This window comes from Oxyura jamaicensis, chromosome 2, assembly GCF_011077185.1.
Source record: "Oxyura jamaicensis isolate SHBP4307 breed ruddy duck chromosome 2, BPBGC_Ojam_1.0, whole genome shotgun sequence".
Lineage (NCBI taxonomy): Eukaryota > Metazoa > Chordata > Aves > Anseriformes > Anatidae > Oxyura > Oxyura jamaicensis.
The window spans coordinates 57,853,897-57,869,729 of NC_048894.1; positions in this window are offsets into that span (position 1 = coordinate 57,853,897).

Consider the following 15,833-nt stretch of genomic DNA (forward strand, 5'->3'; position numbering starts at 1 on the left):
GGGTACTGTCTCTGATGCATGCTTGCTTGCCCCACACTACAAAGAAATATTGGGCTAAATGAGCACAACTGTGACACCAATAATTACAAAGGGATGGGGTTATTGATTATTTAAATGCCAGGGTTTTCCATTTACCTTTTTTTTTATTATTATTATTTTTCTTGCCCACCCTATAAGCCTCAAGCCCAGGGTCAGGGTGCAGAAGGCCAAAGGTGCTCCCTATTTTCTCATCCTATCCTGGCCTCCTCCACCACCCCCTCCATAGGACAGTCCCCAAAGCAGCAGCCTTTAACAGTTAAACTTCCAACACTGCAAAAATAAAAAAAAAAAAACATGCACAGTGAGACCTGCAATGTTTTCAGCAGCTGAGCTCACAGCAGAGGCTAAAACCCCACCCCAAAGCCCCAGCCTGAGGTGGCTGAGACCATACCCCACCCTGCAATGTGCTCGCCTCCCACTTGTGCCTTTCTGACTCTGTAAAGCTGCCCTGTTAAGCATGAATAATTAACTGATCTGGGTTAAAAATAACTTTCTTTTTCCTCTCAGCTATTTTTTTAACCCAGATCATCCTCACAAATCCAATCCACAAAGTAGCTCTGCAAATCATTTGTCTAGCAGAAAGGTTGCTGCCCAAGTGCAAAGGCAGAACAAGCAATCCTGGGCTTAACACAGCATTTGCTGATGGTCCTCTCTCAGAAAATAAATAAATAAAATAAAATAAACTATCATTCCTGAGTGCAAAACCCCACAGACTTGCCTTACGGAAGAACCGTGGGGCACCTGGTCAGAGGAGAACCTGCTCTCTGTCACTTGTTGCTGCTTCTTTATTGAGGCTGTTACTGCCAGTAATCATCATCTTCATCTAATTCTGCACTAAAGTGAAAGGTAAGCTCCACACATACGTACAGACTCTCCTTTCATCCACATTTTATGAACGCAGCTGCAGCTTTTGGAGAATGCCAGCAGCCCTCATTCAGGACCCAAACGCACACCTTCCTGCACTGCATTGCCCTGCGGATGGGCTGGCTGTATGTCCCTGTCCAAACTCCTTGCCTGTAACCTGCCTGTGCTTCCACAGATGTTACAAGGCCTTCCCTAGGAGGGCAGAGGGAATTTATTGGCAGCTGGAGCTCTGCTTGCCCAGCAAGTCTGCTCCGAGCATAGAAATCTGTGGAGCTGCACAGGGGAGCGTGATAAACATGAGCCTGCTTCCTGCCTCCTGTGATCATCGCAGACGTGGCTCCTCATCTCTTCATGGTTATTACTTTTCAGTACCACCTCCCGGTTCCCCCTTGCAGCTTATGAAACCTCGTAACCATTTTTCATTAATGTCAGGGTGCATATTCTATAACTAATTTTTGGTTTTATCTGCAGGCAATTATTAATCCACTTTTCTTATCTCTGCTTTCCTCCACTGCTAACTATGTCACCCATCCCAGTATCTATGCTACCATTCATACTAACTACTTCTCTCCTCCCTTTCTGTCATGTATCTTCACTATCTGCTCTATGCAGAGAAACTAAGGGAGTTACACACTGTGGGGCTTTTTTTTTTTTTTTTTTTTTTTTTTTGCTATTTGCCATTTTCACCTTGAGCTCTTTGCTAAGGCTACTTGCAGTAAATCAAACCCTTTAGCACTGTATAAGCATCTCCTTGCTGGAGCAGTCTGGGACTGATGGATTCACTACCACTTCTGCATAATACCCTTCTCAGAGCCTGTACAAAGGACTTTGTCATCCTTCTTGAGGCCAGTTTAAATATCTCCTGCCATACTAGTGTCCCTAATACTTCAGAAGTACACTGCAGACCTTCTTTCAAAAGCAGCTGTTCTGGCAACTCATAACTGATATTACCTCAGCTACTTTTGCAGGAGAGATTGTTTTATAATGTGTTCCCACTCAGGCCAGAGAGAATATCCAATAACCACCACTCAGTACAATTTCTTATTCTTCCCTGTGATAGCAGCATGCTTCTTCAAAAATCCTATTTTCTTTTTTTTATCTACACCCTCTTTACATTTTTCTGAGGTGGGGCAGAACGCAGAGCCTCCTTCTTAGTTTTGTAAATGTCCCACTATCTTTTTTTTCTCTTTACTCCTATGCCATAAAATACCAGGCAGCAAATTCCAATCCTGGAAGTTATTTAATTCATTATTCTTAGATACACAGCAAATGCAGTGACTATGCTGTACGATAATTGCTCACCCTGAAACTATCCTTCTTATACATTAATTCTTAGAAATATATTCAGCTCCAGCTCCAATAGTCACTACTAAGACACACAAAGTGAGCATAGTTTCATAAGCTCTCCACAGCCTTAAAGTTTTGCGAGTAAATAAATTTAGGAACAAGGTATTGATTCATTTCAGCTGAGATTTACGGTGTCTTTATTCCACCCGCAGCTCCTTATGCTGCCATCAGTCTTTGGAGTGCCTGCATTCAGTGTGGTCCTTTTTGTAAATTCCACAGGTGAAATTATGCTCTGCTTTTACAATTTACACTGCTATGTGCTTCTTGCCAGGCTTTTGCAGCACACACACCACAGACCTAGGTTTTGAGGAATTCACAAATGAGTTCATCAGTATGTGACTGTTATAAATACAGCTCAGCATTTTTCTTTTAAATGTTCCCTTGTCCAACATGCTTGGATCCGAATTCTATGTAATTACTATTTGCCCTAAATACCTTTGAACAAGCCACCATAGCAGGAAGACTGCTGCAGCTTTGCTTTTTGCTGTGATGTTGCAAAAGTGTTCTCTTTTACCTTAAGCTTGGCCTAGGGAATCTTCATTGTCTTCTGCCCTACCTTTGCCTTTTTCAGTCCGATACACTGAACCCTCACACTAAAAACACACAGGCCCACCATCTCTATAAATGTACAGACCTGGGGAGCAATGCCATGCCTTTTTAGCCAAGAACCACTTTTCTGTCAAGCTTGCCTTTCCCACAAGTATCTCTATTTCTCCTCCTCAGCTTGGGGTCAAACAGGGCCCCCCTACACTGGGCCAGCATCTCTACGCTGCAGCTTGTCCCACAAGCTCAACTAAAACTTTGAGGTGCTAAGCACTGTCTCTGAGGTAACATGGCGTCACCTATTTTTCTGGATCCCACAGAATATCCTGATCTATATTGGCCCCCTCCACCACTTTTTTTTTTTTTTTTTTCCTGAAGTCTCTTGCAGAGGTCTTCATAAAGCCAGTGATGTTCCAGTGTTGGAGCTTTCTGTGGGTGGGGGGTTCAGCCAGGGTTGTCTCCCCACTCCTACTGGTGAGCTCCTTTTTCCAACTCCAATCATTTTTGCCCCAAACCTGAATGTTATCAACCTTCAAAAACATTACCAGGCTAGCAGCAGGCAGTTTTGTAAGATTGTAAGGACTAATTCTTTTTTAATGTTACTTGTGACACTAATCTTCAGTTGCTGCATTAAAATCTTTAGCAAGCATGTAAAAAAGAGTACAACATTCCCCTAAAAACTCACTGTTCTTGAGGGAGAGATGTCTTTAGCTTTTGAAGACAGTTTTTTCCAGTCCAAGCATGACTAGCAGCTCCTCCTGCATCATCCATAGCAGGGGTTTCTTACATCTGCACACCAGACCTATTCACACAGCACTTCATCCATCACCCACAATCTCACCACATTCAACCAGTAGATACCTGCTCCTCAGCAACTCCAGGTATCTAACATTACCACCTTACCTCCTTCCTGCTTCTCCACTTGCAATACAAGCCCTACCAACACTACACGTGAATTTTCCTATCCTCTTCATCCTGTCTTTTTATTGACATTTTCATAAGTGTTTGTGTAAGACACCGCAAAGGATTTGTCAGGCATTTTGCTTGCGTTAAAATGAAAAGTATTTCTGGTAAGCAATATCATTATTATACTATATCTAGTGGGATAATCATAAGCATTTCAACCTTTTAGGCAATGATTTCCTTTTTTAAAAAAGAAATCATCTTATTTTGCTCAATAAAATCAGGTGGAGTAAAGCATCAGTTTCTACACTGATGGCATTGCATGTGGAAGCAAAGAGTTCAGCAGGGCTTTTCCTCATGTAGACTACATATTGTGTGCAGATTATGCTATTGAGTATGTCCCCCAAGCCGTGATCAGAAGGGACCAGGTTCCACTCCTGGGTACCCGTGGCAAGTTACCCACTCTCTTCCTTCCATCCTTCCAGTGGCAGTTCTGTGTAGGAGTTAGGGCTGACTGATAGAGCTTTATATGAGATTTGAAGGGGGACAGGGATAAAATCAGGCCCACTGCTGATAAGCTATGGGACAGCACCCAGTATCTGAGGGACCGAGCACTGGCGAGATCCTTCAGTCTGTTCCATGAAGTGCTGGGTACCATGAAACACATTTGATATATTTCTACACAAATGCACACAGCAGGAACAAAAAAGAGGTGCCAGAAGCCTTGCCTCAGTCCCAGAGCTGCAACATCCTTGGCATAAGAGAAACCTGGTGGGAAGAGTCCCATGGCTGGGGTGTTACAATGGGTGGTTATAGGATCTTCAGTTGGAGGACCATGACTGCAGTAGCAATAAACTGCCAGCCAACCCTAAACTTGTGCAAGATTTGCTATGCCACCTGGATGCATATAAGACTATGGGGCATGATGGCATTTATCCCAGGATACTCAGAGAGCTGGTTGATGTCATCATGAGACAACTATTTTTCAAAGGTGTTGGGAATCTGGAAAGGTACCAATTGGCTCGAAGCTGGCAAAACTTGTTCCAATTTTCAAGAAGGGTAATAAAGAAGACCCTGGTAATTAGGTAATTACAGGTCTCTCAGTCTCACTTCAGTGCCTGATAAAATTATGGAAAAAAATATTCTGGGAGTTACTGAGAAACACCTGAAGGACAATGCAATTCCTTTTTTTTTTAAAAAAAAAAAAAAAAAGATCCAGATCCAGGTTTAGACAAAACAACAGTCTTTAACTGTAATTGACCATGTTGCTGAAGATAATGTGATGCAAGACAAACTTTTAAAAGGTCTCAGCAGCTGCCTGACTCTGCTCACCCACACTGCTGGTACCAGCTTTGACTTCTGCAGAACTGATGCCAATCAATCAGTCCCAAATAACTGGGAGAACTTTTTTGAAGGGTTTCTAGCTAGACTGTTTAATACAAAATGTACTGTTGTCTCTTGGGAACCATAAGGAACAAACATCTTCTGATAAATAATTGCATAAGTGGTGACACAAAGTTCCATATTTATTATGTTAGCAGTTTCTTAGTTAAACATCTCCATTTACACCTAAAATGTTTCCTTTGGCTGCCAGCATAACAAACGCAGTCTGTGATGCAAGAGCAAAGCAGGCTGGTGGTGATTCTCTTGTCAACAGAATAAAAATGTAGCAGATCAGACTCTGCCTCCAGATGAACTTGTGCACGAGGGAGCTTGTTTTCACCCTGCTATTGGCTGTTAATTAGGTGTGCTATACTAAGCAGAGCATAAGGCAGAGAAGAATCTTACAGAACTTTCATAATTAATGAAAAAGTGCATCTAAGTCCACAGCTTGAATTAAAGCATACACAGAAGGAAATCTTTTTTTGTTAAATTCCAGGCTACTATCATAAGTATCTATTTTAAATGAATTAAACCAAAGCATTTGATTGCTAAGATCTGGATTTATACTTTGGGACATAAACCCACCATTATTTATAATCTTTGGTAGTATCTAAATGGTAGAAAAATATTTTTTGCTGCTGTTTTATAGCACTCATGTCTGCATGGAAGAGCCTGGAATTATTTCAAAATAGAATGCTGCAACCATGCGAGACTGTTAGAATATAAAACATCTTCAGAGAACATAGCATGCGTCTCCAGCACAGTAATGTAGGGTGGTCATGGATTCTGAACAGTGCTTTCCCCGTTGTTTGAGAAGCTTGCCATTTCTGCTTTCTATTGTAAGTCTGTAATGGGAATACTAAGCGAAATATGATTGAAATTTATAATATATAAAATAGAGAAAGAGAAGAACACTGATGAAATCTGTTCTACAGTTTATGGTAGACAACACACAAAAAAGAAAGTAGCTGGAAAGTATTGAGAGGCAAAAATAGAGTGAGAATCAAAGAAAATGGGTAAGAGAGAAGAAAGCAGAATGGAGTGTCAATACCTTTTAAAAACATACATATATCTTGAATATATATGTTCAACTTATGAACATGATTCAGTTGTTGTTGCATTGTATGGCAGCAGCTCTGTGACTTCTACTAAGGTCTCAATGCCACAAGCAAGGAGCACAGTTTATTTATCATTGCCATCTTATCAGACATAAGCCGAATATCCTGTATCATTTCCCTCATGCTGTTTGCCATTAGCAAGGTTTTCCCTGCCTTTACTAAGGCTCAGTCTCACCAGATTGAATGTGTTTGCACAGAGGCACATGGTCAAATAGGCTGCCAATGCCAAAGCAACGTAGAGCCCACTTGGCTGGCACAGGTCTAGCCCAAGTCTAACACCACCACTTTTATTTTAGGGGGTAGAATAAAATCTTTAAAGTGGGTTATGTTTGAGAAGATGATGATAAATGCAATATCTAGGTAGTATATGTGTGAGACCAAAAATAAGGCCCTGGCACAATAAGCATCCTGAACGTGTCATCTGCATTGAAGCTGATGTGAGCAATGCTCGGCGACAAGCCCACAGGAAGAGAACATGATACTGTGAGGCACTGTGGCTTCCTTCACTGCGGTGGCTTATAAGAGCTGTGTAAATACAAGAGAAAATAACTGAAGTTCCTTGATTTGGAGATTTCAGTCCTTTACCAGAGCCTCTGCAGATGACAAATAGTTTTTATGCTGCCTTTCACCAAAATAAATGTGATATATTTTCCTAGGATTGTTTTTCCTCTGTGTAGAGGAAACTCAAATTCAAAATGATTACTTCAGACTTCCAGGAGGAGAGTGCTCAGGCTTTCTTATTCATAAATACATTTAAAATGTCACACTCTAGAAAAAAAAAAAAAAAAAAAAAAAAAAAAAAAAAAAAAAACTTGAAGTCTGAAAGTACATTCCTGTTACTTCCCCAACTACCTTCAAGGACACCAACAGGCCAAGTGGATTTCAGCATGAATATTTTGAAATGCTGAAATAAATGCCTGAATTCTCAGAGTTTAGCCACGTGTTCCTAAACTTACCTTTAGAAATTTTAGGGAACAGTCTAGTGTCTGAAGAGCTGATAAATGAAATACTTAGCTTGGGTGTCCTGTGGTTCAAGCTAACAGAAGCTCAGATCCTCCACATTAAAAAAAAAGTCTTGGTGAAAAGTAATTTCCGCAACACAAAAGTTTCCATTTGTTTGTAAACATAATAGCCCCTCACCAACACAATACACCCTAAATTCTTTATCGATTTCTGTAAATCTTTCATCCACACTTCAGGGTACTGATTACTGCATCTATCGCTTCTTTTTTCATTGCTGTCTTTGGAGCGCTTTGTTGCAGGGCAGCACTAAGGATTTTAGCTGGCAGACTTACACAGTACATAATCCCATGGTTTATCAGTTATATATGTGACTCAGAGCTAACTTGCCCAAGGGAAAGGTTAAACAAAGACCTCTCCTACCGTAGGGCTTTGATGCCTGACAGAAGCCAGACTTAACCCAGCGTTTTCCCTTGTATGAACATCTTATGTTGCCCATTCCTCCCAGCACCATGCCCTGCTTTCATCTCCTCCTCCGCAGCCTCCTTGCCCCAGGAGCAGCAGCACAGCCAGGCACGGCCACCAGCAGCAGGGTTGCGTGGCTGGCTCCTGGCTGCCAGGAGGGCTTGGGATTTATTCCCAAATGAGCTCGCTTGGTATCAGGGGCATGTAGCCAAACCGGACAGATTCCTTTCCCCTTTGCTGCAGCCAGGTGCCAGGTTGTGATTTTAAACCTCAGCCACCTAGTTTGCAGCCAGATCCCAAGACACAATACCAGAATAAGAAGAACACTGCTGCACTCGCCATACCAGGGAGAAGGACTTCCGTGTTCCCACAGGAAAACATTTTTCTGTTACCTTGGTGTGCTGACCACTTCTCTTGTTCTGTACTGTTTTGTGCCCTTTTTTTACCCCTAAATAAGCCAAATGCATTTATTCTCTTACAGTTTGGTGATACCGAATGACAGCCTCTTTTTCTGTCAGTTCTCCTGTCCTCTGCATTTCCTCACTGAAGCCTTTGCTAGAAATAAAATGCTATACTACCAATATACTACCACAGTCACTTTCTCCTGCTCCAAAACCTGCAGGTATTACTCATGCCTGAGGCCACAAAAAGGACCCAGCAGACCCATCACAGGCCGTTGCATTGATAGTTGCACTGTGTCTCCAAGTAACCTGTTAATTTGCACCAAAGGAAATGAGAGGGCAGCCATTTGCACTTCCCCACAACAGATTCTGGCATGTCTTCCCAAAAACATTACAACCTAAAAAAAAAAAAAAAAAAAAAAAAATAATTCACTGTGTTTAAAAGAAAAAAAAAAAGAAAAAAAAATGTTATTTTAGGTTTTATTTTCCATCTTATTTTTGTTATTTTCAGCCAGTTGGTTTTTTTTTTTTTCCCAAATTAACATATTGCTCATGTTTTCAGATTAATTTAAGACTGATCTTAATACTGAAATTTCACATCTGCTAAAAATTGTGAGTAACTTTAATCTCTTTAAGACTGCACAGTTTTCATTCTGTATTAAAAAAATAATTAAAAAAAAAATCTGAGCTAATTAGTACACCATCCTTGCTGTTATGAATGAAAACCTACATAGCTATTTGGGCCACAAATAACCAATTTTGTTATTTTCAAAAGAGTAGGAAAGTTACAACAATCCTGGGACAACTCCAAGGACCATGATACTGAGGCTTTAGCACCCCAGGGCCTTTTTATCCCTCTGGCGGTTGCTTCAGCAGGCTTCCAAACTTGGGACCCTAATCCACCAAAACATCTTAGCTTGTGTATCTTTTCATGTGAAATGGCACAGGCTGTGCCATGCTGGCTAAATCATAGAATCATCTCAGTTGGAAAAGACCTTCAAGATCATCAAGTCCAACCCTCAACCTGACCTACCAATCCCACCACTAAACCATGGCCCTTAGTGACTCATCTCTTGAATACCTCCAGGGATGGGGACTCCACCACTTCCCTGGCTGCCCTGTTCCAATGCTGGACCACCTGCTCCACAAAGGAATTCTTCCTAGGGTGGTATTCTTACTGGTAGCTGGTAAGACTGGTACTGGTCACTGGTAGCATTGTTTGTGGCTTCTACAGCTTAGCCTCACCACGCAGGAGGCCACCGCCTTTGGACTGGGTGCCTCTTCAAGTAATAAGTGCAGTCTGTTACTGCCTGCCAGTTACAGTCGCAGTCCAACTCTTTCCATGTTCTTTTCACACAAGAAAATGTGTATCCCATTTAGTTGCTCTTTAGGGAAGTTGCCCCATTGGGCTCTTTAGGGAGGTTGCCAATTAAATGGAAACCTCCCTCAAGAGGCCCACAAGTTCTCCCAACTTTCTACCATGACAAGGAGAGCCGAGGAAGCTTCTCTCCCTGCTCATCAGTGAATATGTCAGAACATACCCAGCTCTTTGATTAACCACATTTCACCTCAGCTGGTGCCAGGCTAGCAATTTTCCCCAACAGTAGCATTAATTAGATGAAGCAAACGAAGAATGGGCTCATCTGAAGATTAGCCACAGTTTAGTGGTTCCTGGCAACCCCAATAGTTGTGTAGGCCATTGACCCATTTCAATCACATTTGAAAAGGAGAATAAATAGTTTCCAGCCTATCTGGACTCCTACAAGTTTTGTGGAGAGATGGGTAGCTCAAGAGAGACTGCAGATCACAGCACAGTTGGTATCTCCTGTGGGAGGCATTTTACAATGGGCTTTCTATGCAGAAAAGGGATCTAGGGGACAAAAAGTGCAGGAAAAAAAATAGCAAAACAGACTTTGTTAGCTCTGCTGCTCACAGAACAACTTACATTTGACTCTGGGCAATTATCAGGCTAATCATGACATCTCCAACTAGAAGAAAGTTTTAAATGAAAACAGGGGGCATTGAGAGGCTGTTCAATTACATGCTGCCCTACACATACATACAATCGTGCTCTACAACAATTTAGTGTACTAGAATATTTTTATTTTGCTGTCACATCAAAGAATCCAAAGGACAACTTAGGTAGGAAAATCTTAGGTAGGGAAATCAGTTGTGAAAGTGAGGAAGATAATTGTCTTCCAAAGCAGCTGAAAGAGAAAAGTACCATATTTTATACAGCTAATATTGACATGATGAGTTACTTTTTTTTTTTTTTTTTTTTTTTTTTTTTTTTTTCCTGGCACCAATACTCACAGATTACACCATAAATCAAGTTCTAATTCAAACAGCTTTCCTACTTATAGGTCTAAAGGCGTTAGTTAGTTCCAAAAATATGACAAAAAACTCAGGAATGCTCCAAGTTCAACCTCTTCTTTTGTGGTTGCTGTTAGAGGTCACTGGAAGTTTGTAAGAGTGCTACCCTGTGAATTGCCAGCCTGTTCTGCAGCATGCTCCTTGGCTTGCCACGGGGCACATGCTCCTCCGTCACCTCTCCTAACATGAGGGAGAGAAAAGCCAGATGCAATCAAGAGCAACATCCACGCATGAGCTTTGGCGAACATATCGTTTACAATGAATTTACATGTTGAATCTATATGGAGCCTGTCCAAATGCCCTGAAGCAAGAAATGTCATTTATATTCATACCCAAGAAAGGAAGGGAAAATTATTCCAAGAGAATTGCAGCCTGCTAAGCATGAAAGAATGCCAGCTTTTAGTCAAAATTTGCGTTGCTTTACATAGGCACAAGAAAGGTATTGTTCCCCTTTGGAAAGCCAATTAGTTCTATGCGGATGCTGTTTGTCATCATCCTTAGTTTTCAGGATGATGCACATCCACAGCATAATAACACTTTACTGTAGAATAAGCAGCTTTTAATGATATGCTACACGGCACGGAAGGAGGAAGCACAATCAGTATGCTGTTGGCTTTTCTCACTGCATCCCTGAGCTGTGGCATTTGTATTTATGGTCTGCTCTGGACTATCAGGTGGTTCTTTTGACTGGCGGATAAACCAGTTCTCCCTGCCTGCTCATGGCTGTGTCACAATGTCCTCAGGAGACCTGTTGCAGAGCCAGGCCATACAATCCCACTGTTCCTTGAACTGCTCCTGCTCTCAGCAGAGATCTCTTTACATATTTTTCAAAGATGAACTCACCAGATCTGTTCTTTCAACCTGTATCATTCATGATTTGCCTTATACATGTCTTTCCTTCCTCTAAGTTATGTTGTTGGCATGCAGAGCCCTGAATAACTGAGAGTGAGAGCTGAGAGCATGAAATTGTCCAAATAATGCTTTACTCAGCTGAGAGTTTAAGGCTTGGGCTTTGACTGTCTCACAGAGGAACACAGAGAAACAGCCACTGAGATCAGCCCTGCTCTGCCTGGCACCTCCTGATGCACAGAGATGTCTATGGACCATGTATGTGGCTTCCAGACATCCAAAGAGATGTTCTGAATTGGTGGGACACAGAGGAACAGGCCTACGTTTGTGTACGAGACTAGGACAAATAGTGACTTGATTTGTTAGACTGATTTTACCATCTTGTGTTAAATCCGTCCTTAGACACTGCAAAACCATGTCAGCTGTTCCGTCACTTCTAACTCCCTGCTTTGGAGGAGCACCCAAGATAACCAATGTGCCAGTAGCCAGCCTCATTGGTGTTGCTGTCTCTGGAGTGTATAGGCTACCCTCAGAGTCAAGAACCTCTACGTGACAGGATTTGGGAGACGTGCTTGTTTCAGTCATTTAACATAGAAACATAGCAAACCCCATTCTGAAACCCTCAAAAACAAACCCTAGAAAACAAATGACCAGTAATGTGAAAATTCAATTGTTCAATTCTAAAGTTGAGTCTACCATGGCCTATACACACAAGGGAAATCAAAAGACTTGGTGTTCTCTACTTAGTCATTTCCTACGTTGCCACGTGCCAATGAGATTAAAGAGTGATTTTGGCCTTTGCTGGGATGTCTCAGTAACACTATCCTTCCTGTTTTCCTTCCTTCCAGAGAGCAGGCTCTGACCTGTAGGCATGACAAGCCAGGCTGGGAAAGCAAAAGCATCTTATCTTCCAAATACACTGCTTCTTCTCTATAGCATGACTGATCAGTAAGTGCCAAAACGCAGCAGAGAGAAAAGGGGGCGAGGGAGGCAATGCAAGAGATGTGGTCAGGACAATTGCTGATTTCAAAGCAATTAGCCACACTTTGAAATATAGCATTAATATACCTGATGGCAAGGAAATACATAAGCACTTCTTTGCACAATTGGCTTTTCAAAAAATGTTTTCTCTCCACTTCTGAGACTCAGCTACTGAGCACATCAAGAGAAAAAAAGTGCATCTGTATAACCTTGCATATGTCAGGAAGAAGCAGCTGCTGGTTTTCATGCATTGTGTAGTTTCTGTGCCTCCATCCCTGCTTCCCTTCCCCTGGGAAAATAAAATGGAAAAGAATAACCAAACTGGGGCAAAAGCATTGTGTTTGAAGTCAGCACGAATCCAAGGTATAGTCTGCACTGTGTGTAAAAATTAAAGAAATACCCAGCCAAAACAACTAACTGACCAGATCTGTCCCCAGAGCTTTTAGTATTCACAAAAATATTTCCATTAATCTCAACTACAAGTTGCAGAGAGATGGTGCCTGCTGGGTTCCTGCACTGCAGGACCTTTCTTCTGATACATGCTAACTCATCATGTGTGATCTGCCAAACACAAAATCAGTTTGTTACTGGTTTTATGCATCAGGATCTGTATGTATTCTTGCAGGCTTTAGATGAGATCCAGGGCCATGCTGTCTCGTAGCCTCAACAGAGGGGGCACAAGGCAAGGCATTGTGAAGAAATCATGACTAAAGGGCATTTCTGTGTTCCCCGAGCCCTGCCAGTCCTCTTAGTGTCAAATGCCATAATGACAAACTTCCACAGGCCAGAAGCTGCGGGAGCTGGTAAACTAGGCTTATCTTTGCTCAGAGAAGTGAAGCCACTGGTGCTCTCCTTAGTCCAGGGTATGTGCTCTGCGGGAACTGCTAGTTACCCTGCTGCTAATTAATCATTTTCCAGGATCTTTCTGAAGGGGTACCAAACTGGTAAATTAGGCCCCAAGGGGAGCAAAATATCCATTTTTTCCCCAGGTCTGTCATTAATCTAATCTTTCCCATAAACACAGCCTCTCTGTTGAGTATTTCGTTCCCTATGCCCTACTCGTCCATTCTCCCCTGACTCCAGGCCTTTGCCCCTGTGGTTTATTTTAAACCTCGCTGATGCAGAATATCAGTCAGAAGGAGAGATGTCTGCCTGGGGAAAAGAGCCAAAGAGGACATTTTTATATCTTTTATGGGGACTGATGAGTGGCGAGTCGATAGTGACTCCCCCACCAATGCTCATTTCTTCTTCCTGTCAGGAAAACAGACATTAAGAAGTAAACATCATAATCTGAATCCTTGGCCTGTCTAAACCTTCCTCCTAACACTTCAAAAAATGTCTTTGAAGTGAGAGTCAACAATAGAGTCAAACAACATCCTGTTATTATCCATCAAGCAAAAGTTTGCCCCTGGTAAATTTTGTGTTTTTGTGTATATTATGGGCAGATACATAAGGACAGAAGTTTCTTGAGATCAGGAAACAAACAGGGCACCAACATGCAACAAAACCACTGCTTTGTCCAAACTGCTTTCTGTGGGAAAAAGAAACTGGCTACCAGAGCTACTTCTAAGCAACCAGAATGTCACGAGATTCAGAAATGCTTGTCTGGGGAAAATATGCATCCCAAGCACAGCTGAATAGGAGATGTCCAGATGTCATTCTTTTTCCATTCTGGGGAAGGGGGAAAGGTTTCCTACAACAACATATTTTCCCGCTGTCTCAGGAAAAGCTGGATTAATAAATAAGCATCACAATATGAATCTCTGCCCTGCCTCCATCTGTTAAGCCACTCCAAGACTCCAGAGAGTCTTCACACAAATAACACTATATATAAATGTTAGGCTGCTCTTCGTTTCTTCCTCAGAACCATGAAATAGAGAAGAACAGATAAGTCCATCCTCCCAGGGTGAAAGACACCCAGAACTGTTACATTTGCCTAAGCTCCTGCACTGGAAGCTGCTAGTATACAAATGAACCTTATTGAGCACCAGCCAGATTTTTTATTGATCAGCTCATGCTTTCTCAGTTAGTGGATGAAGGAAATACCAGTCAGTTCCTTCTTGTCCCAGAGGAGCAAAGAGGTTATGTTGAAGCATGGTCTCTGCTGGAACATGGTTAACAGCATGCAAGACAGACAGCATGGATGAGACCCAAGGCTGATAAACCTTCTCTAAAGAAATTTCTCTCCAGCCTCACCTGGGAAGGGGTTCCCTTTTAATCTCCAAACATTCTCCCAGCTGTGTTTTCTGTATAACTTCCATAATGGACTAAGATTTTGGATAGTTAGGAGTAGACGTTACAGACACAGGACAAGAGGGTGATGAGCGATAATAAGCAGATACCAGCACACTGGTCTTTGGAAATGGAACAGCCAACTGCAACTGGAGGAAAAACTAGGAGGAAATTGTCCTTAGAAAGTAAACTATGCATTGGCAAGGCTGTAGGTTGCTATTTCAAGGGCAGGAAAGGACAGTTTTTGGAATAAAGTTATGGGTAACATTTCAGCTGATTATGTAAAGTAACGTACAAGTCTTACCCAACAGCAGCAGTATGATACCTTTCTCTTCCCTCTGAGATCAATACCTCTTGGGCTCCCCAGCCATGTCTTGTATTAGCAATATTTACTTTCTTTAAATCCGTGTGCTAATCTTTAATTTCCCTATTAGCACTCTGTTGTTGTTACTAAAAATGTTTGCTAGTTCACATCAGTTTCAGCTGACTTTCAAAGTGTCCCTTTCCATCTTGCATTTTCTACCTTTTCTGCAATCTCACCTCTGTAGTCTACTTTATATACATCAGTCTTCTGAAACTTGGCTAACATTCATTCATGTTTCTTCATAAACTATCCAACAAGCTCTCATAACAATTCTCAGTATTTTGGAACTTATAAATCCTTTCCAGTGACTCAAGTTCTGTGCTTTCTATACATTTCTTCAGGTGTCTTTCCAAGTCCTTAGCTTTGCACACAAAAATGATCAGCACTATTTCAAATTAGTTTTATTAGAGAAAGCTCACTAAATTCCTGTGCACTGTGGGTACTCTGATCATGCATGGGGTAACTCCAACCAAGCAGAATTTCCTAGCAAATCTGTCTGTCTTTGGACACGTGGACTCCTTAGGCTATCAGCTCCTTTAGCTATCTGCTCATTAACTCGTTACGCCTTATTGGAGAGGAACTAGGACTCAGTTCTGCTGACCTGCAGGTTCCAGAGTAGCAATAGCAAAAGATCAACAGCTGAGTGTTTGGGATTTGTGACCAAGCATCTCCTGCTTGTGCTACTTATTTGATTGCTAAATAAAACACCCACCAGTCATGTCAGTGGGCTTGCGCCACACACTGGACGGTGTCTACCCCAGAGGTAGCCAGTACTTGCTTTTTTCAACCTTTGCAGCCCAGGATTCATCCTGACCCCACCAGCCACCTTAGCACTGGAAACACCCCCTGTGGTTTCTGCAAACACACAGACAATCCATCACTGCCACAGTCATGGCGAGGAGTCCTGTTCTCTTGAGCCCACTCTCCTTCCAAGCAGAGTAGACCCTTGAGGACTCCTTTTCCCCTCCATCAGTTCACATTTATTATTTACCTTTGTTGCCTCATCTTGTG